Raw genomic sequence first — 6,000 nt, 5'->3', positions numbered from 1 at the left:
ATTAGTTAAGAATGGGGGCGAGAAGAAGTAGAATTTGATTTTATTTCGGCTTGGATGAGTTTTGACTCATTGCCTACGTACCGTTTTACGGGATCAAAACCGGCGTAGTTCTTGCTAAAAGACTTGTTGTTTTTTGTTTTAATTGTTTGATTTTAAGTTTTGAAAATGGTTTTGAAGAAGGAGATTGGGAGGCTTCATGAGCATTAGATTTAGCAAAAAAGTGAGGTTTGATTAGTGATTAAAAGGAAAGTCTAAATGATTAAGATGAATTGAATTTTTCTTAAGAGAGAAAAAAAAAAAGAAAGGAAAAAATGAAGTGTTGACTTCATATTTATTATGAAAATTTTTGAAGTGAAGTTCAATTGTTTTTTTTTGAAAAAAAGGATGGATTTTCTCTAGGTGTTTAAAACCTAAGCATTCACCTAACCATGCAATCCTATGCATACATCTAAGGTGAGTGTGTGCGTGTCGGTGCGCCATAGTGTCCATAGTCCATATTACAACATTGCCTAAATACATTCTATGGCCCCTTTGCCAAGCTACAAACCAATGATAACAAATTACATCACTAAATGAATCAAAACTTGCAAAAATAAATGCTAAGCTAAAGAAAGTGGAGGGGGTAGTGAAATCACATGGGGAACAAAATGTTAGTGCAACAAGGGAAAAAATATAATTGGAAAGATGCAAGATGTGCCAAATGAGTATGCAACATGAGAATTTAGCAAGCACGATGTATAACCAAGTCAAGATAAAATAATAAAAAAAACAATTCAAAACAGCAAGATCAACATGTGATTAGAGGCATAAACATCTCACATCAACATATCAAAAGATTATTATCACATATTAACACATTAAGGATAAAAATACAATGAAAAACTCGTGGCAAATGATCCAAAAGGAATTAAAATGCTATGAATTAATCATGCAATACTTTTATCAAGCTCAACATGCAAAAATGTCATAGAAACAATAAGAAATCAACACAACGTATACCTAAAAAAATCTAGGAATTTTTATCAAAATTTTAGTCAAGGCACAGGTTTCAATAGCACAGAAAAACGGTGTAAATAGCACAAAGGAGCAAAAAAACGTATGGAATCTTAGGCCCAAACCCAAAGCCCAAAGTCAAAACACAGGAAAGCGCAGGGACCGTTGGATTGATCCAGGAGATGGAACCCTAGATCCAACGGTCTAGATTGAAGGGAACGAACCAGAGCTGGACCGGTCCGGTTCAGCTGCTTATAAAAGGATTACAGGACCGGTCCAGTCCATTTTTCCTTCTCCTCTCTCTCTCTAACCCTAAACCTAGTGAGAGAAGCTCTCACCTCTCTCCTCTCCTCCGGTTGTCTTCTCCGGTGAGCTTCACCGCTCCGGTGTGGTGGCTTGCCGGCCCAACAGGGCGGCGCCGCCGCACCGGAGGCGAGAAACTCTACCGTTTTCAAAAAATTTTACAGATTAAGACATCCTTTTTCGTTCTAAACAAGAATATGGCGTTAGATTTTGCATGCAAGGTCTGAATCGTTATAGATCTGAGGTTTTATGTCACGGTTTTGAAACTCTTTTTTTCTTTGAAACTTTCTTGGATCAAATCTTTTTATCCTTCTTGATCTGTAACGATTCGCTTGCGTTGATGCTTTTTGAAAAGAGAAAAGCGAGATTTACGTGTTTACGGTTACGGTTACGGTTTGTGATTCTGGAAAATTTTTTATATGCTTGCGTGATTTCTTCAGGTTCAACTATGATTTTATTTTGAAAATGAGGTTCTGAGTTTTACCTGATGTTTGTGATGGAGATTCTGTTGAGTTTCTCCGGGAAACTTGATTCTGTGCTTTCTGTGTTGTTGATTCTTGGCTTTAACACTGAAAATAAATCAGTGATTCTTCGTCTGCTTCACCGGTTCAATCTTCTTCGTTTTCTTTCCCTCTTCTTCTCACTGTCTTCTTCGTGATCGTGCTTGAGTCCGTTGCTAACAGCGATGGATTCGCACTCGTATTGTGAAGGAGGCGATTCAATGATGAAGATTCAGTATTGAATCTCTGAGAATTGCAGAGAATTTGATGAATTTGTTGATGATTCAATGATTCTGGTGATTCTGAAAAAACGGTTAGGGTTTGAATGTTCTTGGTGTTCTTGAGAAATTTTGAGAGATTTTCTGTTTTGATTCAGTAGCTGAGAAAGAGAAAATTGAGTTTGTGTTTATGAGTTGGCGTGTTGTTCTTGGCTTTGAATCTGACTCACTGTTTATATAGTTGACATGTGTACACTTGAGCCAATGGAATTGTGACATCTGGATTTGTATGGGAGGGGCACGGCCTTGGACTTAAAATGGACTTTGGACCTTTTTGCAAAAATAAGAATTTTAAGGACTAAACTGCAAAATTAAAAAGAACTTGAAATGAAATAAATAAAAAACAGTTTGGACAAAAATGCAATTTTGGGACCTCAATTGAGGGACCAAAATGCAATTAAAAATAAAATTTGAATAAAAAACATAATTTGACCAAACGTAAAGTGAAACAAAAATAAAACTGACGAAACGGACTAAAACGAACCAATGGCTTAAATGAGGTACTTCAAAGTAACCTCCCTATGCCAAAATTTCGTGTGAAATGACCAAAATGCCCCTGGGGCTAAAAATGACCTAAACCAACTCAAATTGACTTTGTCACTGACTCAGATGCAAGTTTGAAATGAATTTAAACAGGGTTTTACTGATGAAACGTTAAAAATGAATTTGAAAAGACTCAGAGACAGTCACAAGGATGAAAATGGGTCCCACTGCAGGAAATGACCAAAATACCCTTCTGTATGACTTTTTTGCAAATTTTGAAATAAACTGTAGAAAAAGCAATGCAATGATTCAGAGACACTTTTGAATGACTTATAAGACAAGTAAAGACATTTCAAAAGGTTTTATGCAAGAAAAACATAGGTAAAAGATGTGATTGAAAACTCTGCGTAGCAGAGACAACTTGAACTGTGCAGTTGAAATTTGATATTTGACAAAGTTTGAAATGAAATTGGAGCCCAGTATTTTTAGGTCCAAAAACAGGGTATAACACTTGTGTTGAAGCAAATGTTTTGTTCCATTTCTCGATTTTCCACCAAGAAGTTTCTTGCAATATTTACATTGAGCCTTATCTTCACCATTAACTTTCATCCTTGTAAAATGTTTCCATGCCTCACTCCTTAATCTCATATTCTCATTTTCAGCCAATTCCGCAATATTATCACCTGTGTCCATGTTAGCAGCACTCTCACCATGAGGTGTTTCAACTATTTCATTCGGTGGTGTGAGAGCATTAGACGAAGGATTGGAACTTCCTTCCATACCAGGTGTAACACCCCGTTTTCCCAATATACAAATTTCTTAAAACATTTATCAGAGTAAGCATCGTAAACAATGGGATATCACATAAAACGTAATCCAAAACAGTTAAATAATGATTTAACCAAATAGTCGTAAACATTGCAGCGGAATTTAGTTCATAATCCATAAATCAGTTTGGAACGTAGGCCCCATCAAAATATCTCAAATGAGTTAAATCAACTTAACAAAACATAATAAATGTTCAACATCATAAAACATAAACATGATAGTCACGTAAGAGAATGAAGCATGCATAATCATAAAGCCCCATCCCGTTACGTATCAGAGCGACCTAGACGACACAGTGAAGGCAAGGCCACTCACGACGGAATCAGCACACTAAGCACGATCACCTGCACGTTACCCACGGTCGAGGTAACATTCAAACAGAAGGGGTGAGATTTCATAACAGAATAACATTAATCAATGCAATAAAGAATCATGAATTAACATCCTAATTAATCTTGATCATAATCAATTTAAAACATAATCATCATTGTATCCTTAATAAGCATTTATCAAGTAATCACATAATTAATCATCTTCAACAATATAACGTTATCACGTAATCACATAATCAATCATCATCAACATAGCATAATAGACATGACAATGTGACAATGCTCCTAGACTCCATATATGCATGTGGTACCAATCGTCATCATAAGTATAAATATACTTTAGTCGTGCGGAGGACAAAGCTCCTAATAATCGTGCGGAGGACAAAGCTCCTAATAAAACGTGGTGAGGACTAAGCTCAATGATATGCTATGCATGGACTCTTAACAACAAAACATCGTAATCATGTGCATTCAATAACTTGAAGCGAAACGTCATCATTTTCATTATATTCATAAATAAACATTGCATACTCAGTTAAATAACAGCAGCAGCATAGTCAAGTCACATATCAGCAGGGAGATATCAATATATCAACAGCAATTCAATAGAATCATAATTGTTTCATTATATCTCACATATTGCATAATACATTAATCATGCTCAATTAATATCAACATATCTTAATAGCTTTACAGACTGCATTAAACGTTATCATAAGGTTTCATTACCAAATAGGGGTTCACTCTTGATCAAAAGGTGCGACACAGATCGCACAACCACTCAAACAGCTACATTCTGGACTTGCTCGCGAGGCGAGAGTTCTCACTCGCCATGGCGAGTACCACTCAGATTCCCAACTAATGTTGTTTTGGGTTCAATCCTGTCCTAAAATCATTCCTAATCATCTCTAGGTGTGTTTAGGCACTTAAAGGCACTCAAGGTCCAACTAAAAAGTCGAAACTACAAAATATGACATGCACTCTGCCTAAGCTCGCGAGGCGAGGAAGGGTTGCTCGCCATGGCGAGTTGCACCAAACAACTCGCGAGGCGAAGGGAAAAGGCTCGCGTGGCGAGCGACGAACTTCATCACTCGCGAGGCGAGGATCATAGCTCGCCGTGGCGAGCGATGAACGTCGCTACGGCCAGGCTTCCTAAAAACACAAAAATCCGTCGATTCACATGGTTCTAAGCTTGGTTTTGATTCCAGAATTCTTCCTAAACATATTCTAAGGTTAAAGGACGGTTCTTTCATCAATCTAAACAAGTTTTACCGTTTATTCTCAAATTTTAGGGTTTTGACCTAATTCCAAAACTTCTCTAAATCAATCCTAACTTTGTCAACTAATCATCAGAATTACAGAGATTAATGTTACTGAGTTATTAGTCCCACCCTTACCTGGTTATGAAGAAAATCGCAGCCCTCTTGGTCTCTTGCTCCTCTCTAAGCTTTTTCTCCCTTTTCCAAAAGTTTTCACGTACAAAGTGTTTTTTTTCTAAACCTAGGTCTATTCTTTTATATCTCCTCTTAAAATACTTATCTTATCTCACTTTTTCCCCCAAAACTATCTAAAATATCAAAACAGCCCTCAACTAAATATTTTATATTATTTTCAAATCTTTATTCTATTTAACAATAAAATAAATCTCATATCATAATCAAATCCTCCAAAACTCATAACTTATCACGTCATCAATCAAATCACTAAATTCATCGTGGATCACCAAAACATAACAAAATCACGCATATACTATATAATTATAATATAATGGCCTAAACTCGATTAAATAACGATTAAACGAAAGTGGGCGTTACACCAGGAGCTTGCTGGTGTGCACTTTCTTGTGAAATGAGTGGGTTAGAATTACCAAAACTTTCCATGTTAATTTCCATGTTAACTTTCTCAATTTTGTTCTTCTTGGGGGATAAATAAAAGTAGGAGGGTCAATTAAACAAACCCAGTTCAAGGAATCAATTTTAGATTTGAGATGAAGAGAAAAATTAGAGTTTAAATTGTGAAGCAAAAACAACAAAAATGGAACAATTGAACTTGCAAGAAGAAGACTGATGAGGAGTTGAATGTTGTTATGGGTTCCGATTTTCAGTGAGGATGGATTATAAGAAATGAGAGAATGAAAATTTGAGACGGTTGGAATGGTACTCATAGACAGAAGAAACCATTATTAGTGTTTTTTTGGGAAGGAAAAATTTTGGAAGTGAAAAAGAGTCTTACTTGGAACTCGAAGTGAGGAAGTGAGAAAGTTCAGAGAATGGTTAATTGAGA

This window comes from Medicago truncatula, chromosome 6 (assembly GCF_003473485.1).
Source record: "Medicago truncatula cultivar Jemalong A17 chromosome 6, MtrunA17r5.0-ANR, whole genome shotgun sequence".
In the NCBI taxonomy this organism is placed as follows: Eukaryota; Viridiplantae; Streptophyta; class Magnoliopsida; order Fabales; family Fabaceae; genus Medicago; species Medicago truncatula.
The sequence above is the reverse complement of the archived record's forward strand: the minus strand, read 5'-3'. Positions refer to the sequence as shown.